This window comes from Geotrypetes seraphini, chromosome 8, assembly GCF_902459505.1.
Source record: "Geotrypetes seraphini chromosome 8, aGeoSer1.1, whole genome shotgun sequence".
Taxonomy (NCBI): Eukaryota; Metazoa; Chordata; class Amphibia; order Gymnophiona; family Dermophiidae; genus Geotrypetes; species Geotrypetes seraphini.
In genome coordinates, this window is record NC_047091.1 from 34,524,647 (window position 1) to 34,539,663 (window position 15,017).

Below are 15,017 nucleotides of genomic sequence, written 5' to 3' on the forward strand. Positions count from 1 at the left end.
GATTCGTGAGTAATAATAGATTCATTTCGACTTTGAAGGAATTTGCATTTATTATTAGGCTAATACAGAATCCCGTATATAATAGTAAGAATTTTTTTAAAAATTTTTTCGATACATTTGGGTTGTTTTTCCTGTTTTTCCAGTATACTTGTTCTCACAGAGTCCTTCCCTGAAGAAGGAAGTTATTTGAAACTCGAGTTGGAGGGACAAGCATATATTATGAAGGAATTGCAACGATTGTTTTTAACATGTCACAAGCACTAGAATCATTCAATCACCGATGAGGCTCATTATCGATATCATACCATCCTATTCACAGATAAGTTTTGTTTAATTTGCTTGTTTATTTTGTTTTCTATATAATTTTTACTTGGATGGTTGAGGGGACGGTGAAAATCTATGATGGTCCCCTAAATGAACCTCATTATGGTGATATCACCATTCACGGGTTTTTGGGTCTGAGATTTCCACAATATATAATTATAATTATAAGAGTAACTGTGATTATAGAAGGCATTGTTCAAACACATTATCACAGGATATTTTATAGATTTCTCTCCATATTAAAAGTGTCGCTCAGACATCTTAAACACCTAAATATTGAACAAGATAAGGGGGGGTGGGATTATGAAAGATAATAATTGATAATTGTTATTTATTAGTATATGGGTGGGAGGGATGGGCTTCTTATATAATTATTTATTTGGAATGTTACAAATAAGAATGTCAAGTGATTAATTAAGATATTTATGAATGATTGTTGTACACTTGTAATTTTTGAAAATGAATAAAGATTGTATAAATATACTGTCAATCATTACAATAATTTGTCAATGGTCCCCAAATCTTTTTTAAATTATTATAATTCCCTTTCTGTATAGCAATTGTTCTTTCCATTTTGTAAATGTGGCACAACGAATTCCACCAGAATGTATAGCTAAGATTATTGTAATTTTTCCAGTTACTGGTGATATGTTGCTTGGCGACTCCTGTCATAATCAATAGAAGTTTATTATTGCTTGATGAAATTTGACTTTTTGTTCTCATTGACATACCAAACAGAATTGTATCATATGATAATGCTACATGGTTTTCTAATAAACAATTTATTGAGACCATATTAAGAACATAAGAAGTTGCCTCCGCTGAGGCAGACCAGAGGTCCATCTCACCCAGCGGTCCGCTCCCGCGGCGGCCCCTCAAGCCTATTGCCTGAGCAGTGATCCCTGACTATTTCTATAACTTACCTCTTACTCCTATCCCTATAACCTGCCTCTACTCCTATCTGTACTTACCTCTTACTCCTATCCCTATATCCTGCCTCTACTCCTATCTGTACCCCTCAATCCCTTTGTCCTCTAGGAACCTATCCAAACCTTCTTTGAAGCCCTGTAACGTGTTTCTGCCTATCACAGCCTCCGGAAGTGTGTTCCATGTATCCACCACCCTCTGGGTGAAAAAGAACTTCCTGGCATTTGTCCTAAACCTGTCTCCTTTCAATTTCTCCGAGTGCCCCCTTGAACTTGTGGTTACCCGTAATTTGAAAAATCTGTCCCTGTCTACTTTTTCTATGCCCTTCAGGATCTTGAAGGTTTCTATCATGTCACCTCTAAGTCTCCGCTTCTCCAGGGAGAACAGCCCCAGCTCCTTCAGTCCATCAGTTTACGAGAGGTTTTCCATTCCCTTAATTAGCTTAGTTGCTCTTCTCTGGACTCTCTCAAGTACTGACATGTCCTTTTTGAGGTACGGCGACCAGTACTGGATGCAGTACTCTAGGTGTGGGCCATGATACAGGGACAATAAAATATTAAATGATCTAGGGTCCCTGCTTCAAGATTACAATGCCAGCATCTATTAGACTTAGAGCTATCTAACTTTTGTAATCGAACTGAGGTCCAAAGTGCTCTATGTAACAAAAAGAACCAAGTTTGTCTCATAGATGTGGACATTGTACATCTCATCCTCCAAGACCAAATTTGTGGCCATTAAGATGCAGAAATTTGATGCTTAATCTCAATGCTCCAACTGTCTTTAAGTCCAGTCTTTGGTTTTTTTATTCATAAATCCAGATATCAATTTATACCACTGTGCGGCTTGGTGTCCCAAGAAATCCACCTGAAAGCATAAGAATTCCAGACTATACTGATTATTGAAATTTTTCCATTCAGGGAACCCCTCCTGAATAGCCTGCTTCAGTTGCAACCATCTAAAACATTGTGATTTATTAAGACCATATTTATGTTGCAACTATGAAAAGTCAAGCAGCTTACCATTTGAAATAACATCGCCCAAAATTCGTATACCTGCAATCATCCACTGCTTCCAGATGACCTTAAATCCACCAATTTGAATCTTGGAGTTTAACCATATTGTTTAATTAGTTGATTTATAGATTGGAATCATTAAATTACTAACATACCAGAGTTTTCCATGTATCCATAAATATTCTGTTTTCTTTATATAACCTAGGTATTTTAATACTAAGAACATGACATAGTCTCAAAGGGAACATGAGTCGCCATTCCAACCACAACCAATCTGGAGTATTATCAATGAGCTCTGGAAGGACCCAATACATACCCTGTTGCATAATATAGACTTGATGATACCTACAGAAATTGGGAAAATTTACCCCACCCTCCGCAATTGATTTTTGTAGAGATACTAAAGCAATTCTAGGAGTTTTGCCCAACCAAACAAATTTTGTAATACTGTTTAAACTTTTTATAAAAGGATCCCTTATAAAAAAAACTGGTAACATTCCCATCTGATAGCATACCACAGGCAATATCATCATTTTAATAGTTTGAACTCTCCCCCACCAAGACAGATGTAATGGATTCCATTGCCCACACATGTTACCTTCTGCAATAAAAATTTTTCATTCTCTTCCATTGCGTCTTCCAGCATGCTTTTTATCCACCTTCCTTCCATACAAAAGAAAATGAATCAAACAAGCTTTTTTGTACAATACACGTTTAGTGGAAGTGCTTCAGATTTAATCCAATTTATCTTATACCCTGAAAATTTTCCAAATTTCTCAATCAAATCAAGTAAGCATGGAATGGTTGTTTCTGGATTTCTCAAATGAAGCAAAATATCTTTATTCATTTTTACAACTTACAAGTGTATCTGGAAAAAACATTTGGACTCAAAAACATTACTTGATTTTCTATTTCAGTCATCTTAATTTAGTAAAATTCATCTCCTACCCTCACCAATCCTACTATTTCATATGCATTTACTTACATATTCTTTCCTATTAATCCAAATATTTAATACAGAATCAGAAACCCCCCATCCCTACCCCTTTATTTTCAATTGATTAAGGGAAAAATGATATCTACTCAGTACAATAATCTGCCAATTGACCCCAAACATCCTGAAAAGCACAGTTACTTACCGTAACAGGTGTTATCCAGGGACAGCAGGCAGATATTCTTGACTGATGGGTGACGGCACCGACGGAGCCCCGGTACGGACAATTTTAGATTGATTGCACTCTAAGAACTTGGAAAGTTCTAGCAGCCGCACCGCGCACGCGCGAGTGCCTTCCCGCCCGACGGAGGCGCGCGGTCCCCAGTTAGGATAAGCTAGTTAAGAAGCCAACCCGGGGAGGTGGGTGGGATGCAAGAATATCTGCCTGCTGTCCCTGGATAACACCTGTTACGGTAAGTAACTGTGCTTTATCCCAGGACAAGCAGGCAGCATATTCTTGACTGATGGGTGACCTCCAAGCTAACAAAAAGAGGGATGGAGGGAAGGTTGGCCATTAGGAAAACAAATTTTGTAAAACAGATTGGCCGAAGTGTCCATCCCGTCTGGAGAAAGCATCCAGACAATAATGAGATGTAAAAGTATGCACTGAGGACCAAGTAGCAGCCTTGCAGATTTCCTCAATAGGAGTGGAACGGAGGAAAGCTACAGATGCTGCCATAGCTCGAACTCTATGGGCCGTGACAGTGTCAGTCCGGACTGAGCATAACAGAATGAAATGCACACTGCAAGCCAATTTGACAACGTATGCTTAGAAACGGGGCGTCCCAATTTATTCGGATCAAAGGACAGAAAGAGTTGGGGAGTTGATCTGTGGGGCTTAGTACGCTCTAGATAGTAAGCTAAAAACCACTTACAGTCCAAAGTATGCAAAGCCTGTTTACCAGAATGAGAATGAGGTTTTGGAAAGAATACAGGTAGAACAATTGATTGGTTGAGATGAAACTCAGAGACAACCTTAGGGAGAAACTTTGGATGGGTACGCAGAACCACCTTGTCATGATGAAAGACTGTAAAAGGAGGATCCACAACTAGTGCATGCAGCTCACTGACCCTCCTGGCAGAGGTAAGAGCAATAAGGAAGACCACTTTCCAAGTGAGAAACTTGAAAAGAGCTGTAGCTAAAGGTTCAAACGGAGGCTTCATTAAGGCGGAAAGAACCACATTGAGATCCCAGACAACAGGAGGAGGCTTAAGAGGTGGTTTCACATTGAAAAGACCCCGCATGAATCTGGAAACCAAAGGATGAGCTGAGAGAAGTTTACCATGAACTGGCTCATGAAAAGCAGCAATAGCGCTGAGGTGGACTCTGATGGAAATAGACTTGAGACCAGAGTCAGATAAAGAAAGAAGATAATCTAACAAGGTCTCCACTGCAAGGGAAGTGGGATCATGATGATGAAGAAGACACCAGGAAGAAAACCGTATCCACTTCTGATGGTAATATTGGAAAGTGGCAGGTTTCCTGGAGGCATCAAGAATAGAACGAACGGGCTGAGACAAAAGAGTATCATTTGAAGTCAGCCCGAGAGATACCAAGCTGTCAGGTGCAGAGACTGGAGGTTGGGATGCAGAAGTGTCTCCTGATGCTGTGTAAGCAGAGAAGGAAACAATGGAAGAAGAATAGGCTCCCTGGAACTGAGTTGAAGTAGAAGGGAGAACCAATGTTGCCTGGGCCACCGTGGAGCAATTAGAATCATGGTGGCTTGTTCCCTCTTGAGCTTGAACAAGGTCCGGAGCATGAGAGGCAGAGGAGGGAAAGCATACAGGAACAGATTGGACCAATCCAGAAGAAATGCATCCGCTGCCAGACAGTGAGGAGAGTAGAGTCTGGAGCAGAAGAGGGGCAGCTGATGATTGTGAGGAGCTGCAAAGTGGTCTACTTAAGGAGTGCCCCATTGAGCGAAAATGGACTGGAGAGTCAAAGGATCGAGAGTCCACTCGTGAGGCTGGAGAATCCTGCTGAGATTGTCCGCTACGGAATTCTGCTCTCCCTGAATGTAGACAGCCTTCAGGAAAATTGGTGATCTGTCGCCCAAGACCAAATCTTCTGGGCTTCCTGACACAAGAGGCGAGAGCCTGTCCCACCCTGTTTGTTGATGTAACATAGAAATAGATAGCAGATAAGGGCCACGGCCCATCAAGTCTGCCCACCCTACTGTCCCTCCCCTCCCTTTGCCCTGTGAATAGATCCCATGTGTCGATCCCATTTGGCTTTAAAATCAGGCACGCTACTAGCCTTAATCACCTGCAGTGGAAGACTATTCCAGTGATCAACCACCCTTTCAGTGAAAAAGAATTTTCTGGTGTCACCTCGTAGTTTTCCGCCTCTGATTTTCCACGGATGCCCTCTTGTTGTCACGGGACCCCTGAAAAAGAAGATATCTTACTCAGTCTCGATGCGGCCCGTGAGATACTTGAACGTCTCGATCATGTCCCCCCTCTCCCTGCGCTCCTCGAGCGAGTACAGACGCAATTTGTCCAGCCGTTCCTCGTACGGGAGATCTCTAAGTCCCGAGACCATCCGGGTGGCCATTCTCTGAACCGACTCCAGCCTCAGTACATCCTTGCGATAATGCGGCCTCCAGAACTGCACACAGTACTCCAGGTGGGGTCTCACCATGGACCTGTACAATGGCATGATGACTTCCGGTTTACGGCTGACGAAACCCCTGCGTATGCAACCCATGATTTGTCTAGCCTTGGATGAAGCCTGCTCCACTTGATTGGCAGCCTTCATGTCCTCACCGACGATCACCCCCAAGTCTCTTTCTGCTACCGTTCTTGCTAGGATCTCACCATTAAGGGTATAGATCCTGCATGGATTTTGGCTGCCCAGGTGCAGAACTTTGCATTTTTTGGCATTGAAGCTGAGTTGCTAGGTCCTAGACCAGCGCTCCAGTAGGAGTAGGTTGTGTATCATGTTGTCGGGTGTTGAATCTACGTTCGTAGTGCATTTGCCCACAACATTACTTAGTTTGGCGTCATCGGCAAATAAAGTTATTTTCCCTCGAAGCCCTTCTGTCAAGTCCCTTATAAAGATGTTGAATAGGATCGGGCCCAAGACCGAGCCCTGTTGCACTCCACTGATCACCTCCGTCATTTCGGAGGGGGTGCCATTCACCACTACCCTTTGAAGCCTACCTCCAAGCCAGTTCCCAACCCATTTCATCAATGTGTCTCCTAATCCTATAGAACTCATCTTGCCCAGCAACCTGCGGTGAGGTACACTATCGAATGCTTTGCTAAAGTCTAGGTACACTATGTCCAGGGACTCCCCAATATCCAGCTTCCCCGTCACCCAGTCAAAGAAGCTGATAAGGTTGGATTGGCATGATCTTCCCTTAGTAAATCCATGTTGACGGGGATCCCGTAGATTCTCCTCATCCAGGATCTTATCCAGCTGGTGTTAAGAACATAAGCAGTGCCTCCGCCGGGTCAGACCATAGGTCCATCCTGCCCAGCAGTCCGCTCCCGCGGCGGCCCAAACAGGTCACGACCTGTCTGAATCACCAGAAGGGGCCCCCTTGGTTTCCCATTGAGTCCTATCTTCCTATCGAAGTCCTAACCCTCCAGTCTTGCACATGCACGACCTGGTTGGGTTTCTATATTACCTGGTTAGCTTTCTATACCTGTGTTACATCCCAGCACCTCTCTCAGTATCCCACGATCCCTTTATCCCTCAGGAATCCATCCAATCCCTGTTTGAATCCTTGTACCGTACTCTGCCTGATCACTTCCTCCGGTAGCGCATTCCAGGTGTCCACGACCCTTTGTGTGAAAAAAAACTTCCTTGCATGTGTTTAATTAGAGTTTCCATTAGTTTACTCACTATCGATGTTAGACTCACTGGTCTGTAGTTTGCTGTCTCCGTCTTAGAGCCTTTTTTGTGGAGTGGAATGACGTTGGCCGTCCTCCAGTCTAACAGGACGTTGCCTGTACTAAGGGAGAGGTTGAAGAGCGCTGACAGTGGCTCTGCCAAGACATCGCTCAACTCCCTAAGCACCCTGGGGTGTAGGTTGTCAGGCCCCATTGCCTTGTTAACCTTGAGCTTTGACAGCTCATCGTAGACACTGCTGGGCGTAAACTCGAAGTTACCAAATGGGTCAATTGAGTCGGCCCTTGTCTGTAGCTGAGGGCCTAGCCCCGGCGCTTCTCGGGTGAAGACTGAGCAGAAGTATTCATTTAATAGTTGGGCTTTTTCCGAATCCTTTTCCACATAGTCTCCTTCTGGTTTCCTAAGACGTACGATCCCGCCTGAGTTCCTACTTCTGTCACCGATATACCTGAAGAAGGATTTATCTCCCTTCCGGATGTTCTTTGCCAGAGACTCCTCCATGTGGAATTTAGCCTCCCTAACTGCTGTTTTGACGGCTTTTGATTTGGTCAAGTAGTCTGCTCTAGAGTCCTGTTTTCCCAATTGTTTGTAAGAGATGAATGCTTTTTTCTTCTCCTTGATGAGGTCTGAGATCTCCGCAGTAAACCACTGCGGCTTGTTGTTCCTTCGCCATTTGCTTACTGATTTAACATAGCGGTTTGTCGCTTCCTGTATGGTGGCCTTCAAAGTCGACCACATTTCTTCTACGCTATCGGTTTCTGTTTGCCTTTGTAGCGCCTGGTGAACAAAGGAGCCCATGTCTAGGAAGTTTGTGTCTTTGAATTTGAGGACCTTGGTTATTGTAGTGGATTTAGTGAAACCTTTCCTAAGATCGAACCATACCATGTTGTGATCGCTGGAGGCCAATGTGTCCCCCACCGAGACCTCTGTTACACTTTCCCCATTGGTAAGTAATAGGTCCAGTATTGCCTGATCCCTCGTAGGGTCCAACACCAGTTGCTTGAGACCAGCTCCCTTCATAGAGTTTAATAGCCTCCTACTGCTGCCGGAAGCAGAGGTAAGCGTATTCCAATCCACATCAGGCATGTTAAAGTCACCTAACAATACCGTGTCCCCACGCAAGGTGATATTTTCTATATCTCCGATTATTTCCATATCCAGGTCATCCTGTTGTCTTGAGGGTCTGTAAATCACTCCAAGATACAAGCATTTGTCCTTCCCTCTGGCCAAATTAACCCAAAGGGATTCCCCAGTGTACTGGATATCTGAGATTCTTGTGACCCTAATGTCTTCTTTAGTATATAATGCTACACCTCCACCCATTCTGCCCTCCCTGTCCCGACGAAGCAAGTTGTAACCTGGTATGGCCATATCCCACCCATGGGAGTCTGTGAGCCAGGTCTCAGATATCGCCACCACATCCAGGTCGGCATTCCTTATTTCTGTTTCCAATTCCAGGATCTTGTTCCCCAAACTGTGTGCGTTGACGTACATAGCCCTCCATGTTGTATTTTTGTTACGTTTCAGTGGGGATATTCCTGTTTGAGCTACTTGAACATTTTTAGCGTTATTTGCATTATTTATGCTCCCCCTAGACTCAGAACAACAGTGTGTACTCCCCATATACCCAGAATTACAATGTGTACTCCCCCTAGACCCATAATTATGATGTGAACCTACCCCCGACTCAAGTGTGTGTACTCGCCCCTGACTCAGAATTTCGGTGACTACTTACCTCAGCCTCAAAAAAGTATCGGCAGTTTAGTTCGCCAGGTATATTGTTTGTGCCTGTACCCTCCCCCGACTTACCTAGTTTAAAGCCCTGTGGAGTAGGCGGGCTAAACGGTGTCCAAGGACATTCTTCCCTCTTCTGGTTAGGTGTAGCCCGTTGTGTCCCTGTAGTCCTTGCAAAGCTTCACCATGGTGCAGGAACCCGAAGTTCATCTCCTTGCACCATCCTCGCAGCCAGTCGTTCGCCCTCTGTATTCGATCCTCTCTGGCTCTGCCCTTGCCCCTTCCTGGGAGAATCGAGGAGAAGACCACCTGCGCATCCGTCCTCCTCAGCTTCTCCCCCAGGGCCCTGAAGTCATCAGGTATGCTGTCCGGGGCACTCCTGGCGGTGTCATTGGTTCCGACGTGGATTAGAATCATGGGGAAGTGGTCTCGGGGCTTGATGAGTCTGTCAAGGCAAGCGGTTACATCCCGGATCCTGGCCCCTGGCAAACAGCAGACCTCTCTTGATTGTAGGTCTGATCTGCAGATTGGTCCCTCGGTGCCACTCAGCAGCGAATCTCCGATGACCACCACTCTGCGCTTCTTAGGGGTAAGCCGTACTGTAGATTCCTGAGCTGGAACTGTCTGCTGAACAACATCTTGTACCTCGTTCTCATGATCTTCCTGCAGCAGCTGATATCTGTTCCTCAGGGCGATGTGTGGAGTCGATGTAGAGCTGCCCTGTATGTGAGAAAAAGAGACAGAGTTAGGTCCTCTGCGTTTTCCTGTGGAGGAAGTCACCAGCTGCCAGGAGTCATCATCTCCCGCCACTTCCTGCATTCATGTGGTTTGTCTCAGGTTAGCAGGTTTGGATGCTTTTGGTGTTCCTAGGGTGGTCTTGTCAGGTTCCTGTTCAGCGATCTGAGACAGCTCCTGGATGACTCCATCGATGAAGATCTCATCATCTCGGATGCTCCTTAAGCGCTGAACCTCCTCTCTCAAGCTCTTCAACTCCATCAAAAGGCTTTCATCCCGCTGATCCATCTCTTCTGTCTGCGTTGAGACTGTAGACGTCTTTGAGGGGATGGCCTCGGTCTGTACAGATACCTCTGCCCTCCGTCCTGGTTCCACTTCTATCTGTACTCGGGCCATAGCCATCCCCTGGGTACTCTCAGCGACTGAACTACCCGTTTTGATTGAAGTCTTGCTGCCTCTAGTCCTACCTGCCATTTCCAAAGATTTATTATTATTATATATAATTAAATTTTTTTTTATTTTTTTTAAGGATATTTGTTAGGGTGGGGGCTGTTAGGTGCCGGTCAGTAAGTGTAGATAGAGGTAGTTAGTTAGTTCTTGGTCTGGGGGATAGAGTAGTTAGTTAACAGTTAGTTAATTGTTAGTTAAGGATGTCAGTTTGTTAGTGAATAAGAGTGACTGGTGAGGTCTGGCTGTTTAGTGAGAAGGTTTTAGTAGCACAGCATATTGGTTAGATAGACATGCAGTACATTGCAACTTGATTGTCTGTGCACAGTAGGAGAACTTGAGGGAAAAGATGTTGGAAAGCCTTGAGAGCATAAAACATCGCTGAGTTCCAGGAAATTGATGTGATGCTTCTTTTCCTGGACTGTCCAAAGGCCTTGAGTTTGGAACTCGTTCAAATGAGCTCCCCAGGCATAAGGGGAAGCATCGGTGGTGATGACTAGTTGATGAGGAGGTAGATGGAACAGAAGACCTCTGGAGAGATTCAAGGATATCAACCACCATTGTAGAGATTGACGAAGAGATGATGTCACAAATATGTGTCGTGAGCAAGGATCCGTCGCTTGGGACCACTGGGTAGCTAGGGTCCATTGAGGAGTGCGCAGGTGAAGACGTGCGAAGGGTGTGACATGAACTGTCGAGGCCATGTGACCCAAGAGTATCATCATTTGCTTGGCAGGGATGGAACGTTATGGCAGCACCTGCTGACATAGAGAATGAAGAGTTTGAAGACAGTTGGACGGCAGGAACACTCTCATGAGGACTGTGTCCAGGACCGCTCCAATGAATTGAAGTCTCTGAGTGGGGATGAGATGAGATTTGGGTAGATTGATCTTGAACCCCAGAAGTTGTAGAAACATGATGGTCTGGTTGGTGGCAAGGAGCACTGTCTGAGAGGAAGTGGCTTTGATTAACCAGTCGTCCAGGTAAGGAAAGACCTGAAGGTGGTGAGAGCGTAGAAAAGCAGCGACCACAATCAGACATTTGGTGAACACTCTTGGGGAGGAGGCAAGACCGAAGGGTAACACCTTGTACTGGTAATGACAGTGATTGATCATGAAGCGGAGGTACTATCTGGAGGCCAGATTGACCGGAATGTGGGTGTATGCCTCTTTGAGATCGAGGGAGCATAGCCAGTCGCCTTGAGTGAGAAGAGGGTAAAGAGTGGCTAGAGAAAGCATTCTGAATTTTTCCTTGACCAAGCATTTGTTGAGATCACGAAGATCTAAAATGGGTCTGAGATCCCCTGTTTTTTTGGGGACGAGGAAGTAACTGGAGTAGAATCCCTGCCCCCTTTGATCTAGAGGAACTTCCTCTATTGCATTCATAAGGAGGAGGGATTGAACCTCCTGAAAAAGGAGGGAAGACTGAGGAGTATTCAAAGCAGACTCTCTTGGCAGACTTTGGGCAGGAAGAGTCTGAAAGTTGAGAGAGTAGCTGTGGCGGATGATGTTGAGGACCCATTGATCCGAGGTGATAATCTCCCAACGGCTGATGAAGAAAGCAAGACGACCTATGGGTTGAGGAAGGTGGGCAGATGGTAGAACACTGGCTATGCCCTGGAGAACGAAGTCAAAAGGGTTGGGTAGACTTCTGTTGTGGAGGGGGCTTCACTTGTTGCTGCTGTGGTGGCCTAGGGGTTTGTCGTTGTTGCTGACGCTGACGCCTAGGTTGTTGAGTAGCTGGTGGTAAAGGGCAAGCCACATAGCGGCGTTGGTAGGCCGATTGTTGCCGAAAAGGCCGGATAGGTGGGGTCTTCTTGGTTTTCAGAAGAGTATCCCATCGAGTCTCATGGGCGGATAGTTTTTGGGTGGTAGAGTCCATGGAATCACCAAAAAGTTCATCCCCCAGGCATGGAGCATTAGCCAGGCGATCTTGATGGTTGACATCAAGCTCCGACAGGTGCAACTCTGGGGAAGAGTGAACAAGAAAGGGACCTGGGTGTACTGATAGATAGGACCCTGAAGCCATCGGCACAATGCGCGGCAGCGGCAAATAGAATGTTGGGCATGATAAAGAAAGGAATCTCGAGTAGATCGGAGAAAGTTATAATGCCGCTTTATAGGGCAATGGTCAGACCACACTTGGAATACTGCGTCCAACATTGGTCTCCCTACCTAAAGGAGGATATAAAACTGCTGGAGAGGGTGCAGAGACGAGCAACAAAACTGGTGAAGGGTATGGAGAGACTGGAATATGAGGATAGACTTATAACACTAGGATTGTTCTCCCTTGAGAAAAGGAGAATGCGTGGGGATATGATCGAGACCTTCAAAATACTGAAAGGAATCGACAAAATAGAGCAGAGAAGATTATTTACACTGTCCAATTTGACACGGACTAGAGGACATGTAATGAAGCTAAGGGGGGACAGGTTCAGGACTAATGTCAGGAAGTTCTGCTTCACTCAGAGAGTGGTTGACACCTGGAATGCCCTCCCAGAGGAGATTATTGCGGAATTGACCGTCCTAGGCTTCAAGAGCAAACTAGATGCATATCTCCTTAAGAGAGGCATATAAAGATATGGTGGACTATAAATTACGCCAGGTGTACACCTGGCGGGGCCTCCGCGTGTGCGGATCGCCGGACTTGATGGACCGAAGGTCTGATCCGGAGATGGCAGTTCTTATGTTCTTATGACACTCTGAGCCAAGCTAGACGACGCATGACAATAGACATGGCCGTGGCTCTGGTGGTAAGTTCGAACGTGTCATAGATTGAACGGACCAGGAACTTACGAAGCTGGAGAAGAGAGGAAGAACATTGGCGAAAAGCATGTCTCTTGCGGTCAGGGATGTATTTCTCAAAGGAAGCCATGGTGTGGATGAGATGCTTGAGGTAAAAGGAAAAATGAAAAGCATAATTCCCTGACCTGTTAGCCAACATAGCATTCTGGTATAATCTTTTGCCAAATTTATCCATGGCCTTTCCTTCTCTGCCAGGAGGGACGGAGGCGTACACACTAGCTCCTGCAGACTTTTTAAGCGTAGATTCCACCAAAAGAGACTCGTGTGGAAGCTGCAGCTTATCAAAGCCAGGAATGGGGATGACCCAGGAATGGGGATGTATAAGGAGTCCAATTTACACGGAGCTCCTGGGATAGTCAAAGGAGTCTCAAGATTTTTATAAAAGGTTTCTCTCAAAATATCATGGAGGGGTAATTTGAGAAATTCCTTTGGAGGCTGGTCAAAGTCCAGTGCATCAAGGAACGCTTTGGATTTCTTGGACTCAGCCTCCAAAGGAATAGAAAGAGATTCACACATCTCTTTCAAGAAAGAAGTGAAAGAAGCAGAATCTGGCTTAGAGGATGGATCTGGAACAGAAGGATCCTCATCAGCCGATGAGCACTCACCCTCAGAGAGAAGAGGCTCTTCGGAGTCACCCCTCAGATCAGGGTCCCTAATTTGGGAACTGCAATCCCGAGACTCCGGTGTGGAAGGTTCAAGGTGCCGGGATTTACGTACCGACTTACCCGACCTCAAGGAAGCGGTACCAGGAGAAGTTAAAGGCTGTATCGGTGCCAAAGTTTGAACAGCCTGATGCAGCGCTCTCGGCTCCGGTGCCAGAACTGGCATGGAGACTGAGTAAGCCGAATGAACCGGTACCGATAGGGTGGAAGCGGACAATAGAGTCTGCCCCACCGTCGGTACCGGGGGCTCAGACCGGACCAGGACTGGAAGGTTCGGTGCCAATAGAGCAGGAAGGAGCTGTTGTAACTGCTCTTTAAGCTGCACCTGGAGGATGGCCGCAATTCACTCGTCCAACGAAGGCACCGGTACCGCTTTTTTTCTTCTGCGGTACCTGTGGTGCCGCTCGACGCCCAGAGGATGAGGAACCCGAGGGACTCACCTCAATAGGGGCGGAGCGCTTCCGCGGGCGTCTCGTGGTCGGCAGGACTGGGCTCGCTGCCACTGAGACCGGAGGGCGCTCCAGCGGGGAAGGCTTCTTAGCCGGCTTATCTGACTGTTGCGATGCCAGCGCGGTGTCGAAGAGGTGGGTGCCGACTGAGACAGGGCCGATGTCGGTGTCGATGCCGCAGGGTCGGACATATCGGCACCGAAAAGTAACCTTGCTGGATTTGACGGTTTTTTAAAGTTCGTTTTTTCAATGTGGCACAGCGGGTGCAGGTGGAAGCCCTATGATCTGGACCCATGCACTGTAAGCACCAGTTGTGCGGGTCAGTCAGAGAAATGGGCCGTGCACACCGCTGGCACTTCTTAAACCCTGGCTGGGGGGGCATGAAAGTAAAAACGGCTTCTGCCAAATCGAAGGCCGAGGCCTCGATGGTGGCAACAGGCCCCGCCGGGGCGAAACCGAAATAAAAAAAGGAGTTTTTTTTTTAAACAATAAAGTAAGATTAGAAAAAGGAAAAAATATTTCCTCACAGGATTTTTGCGAGCGGGAAGGCGATACAAAAAAATCTTTTCAACAGCCGTTGAAAAGAACGCGTCTTCTTAGCTCCGTGGCAACTAAGAAACTGGGGACCGCGCGCGGTGCGGCTGCTAGAACTTTCCAAGTTCTTAGAGTGCAATCACTCTAAAATTGTCCATACCGGGGCTCCGTCGGTGCCGTCACCCATCAGTCAAGAATATGCTGCCTGCTTGTCCTGGGATAATTTACTAAAATGACCTGTGTGGCTAACATTCTTTCCATTTTATTTATATATATGGCACAAAGAATTCCACCAGAAATGGTAATTCAATCTGCTCCAATTCTTCCAATTAAATGTAATTTGTTGAATGGCAACTCCAGTCATAATTAACAAAAGCTTGTTATTATTTGAGGATAATTGACTCTTTGCCCCCATTGACATGCCAAATAAAATAGTATCTTATGATAAGGCCACCGGATTCTCTAATAGATAATTTATTTGGCCCCATATTGATTTCCAGAAAGCCAAAATGAATGGACAATAGAATAATAGATGGTC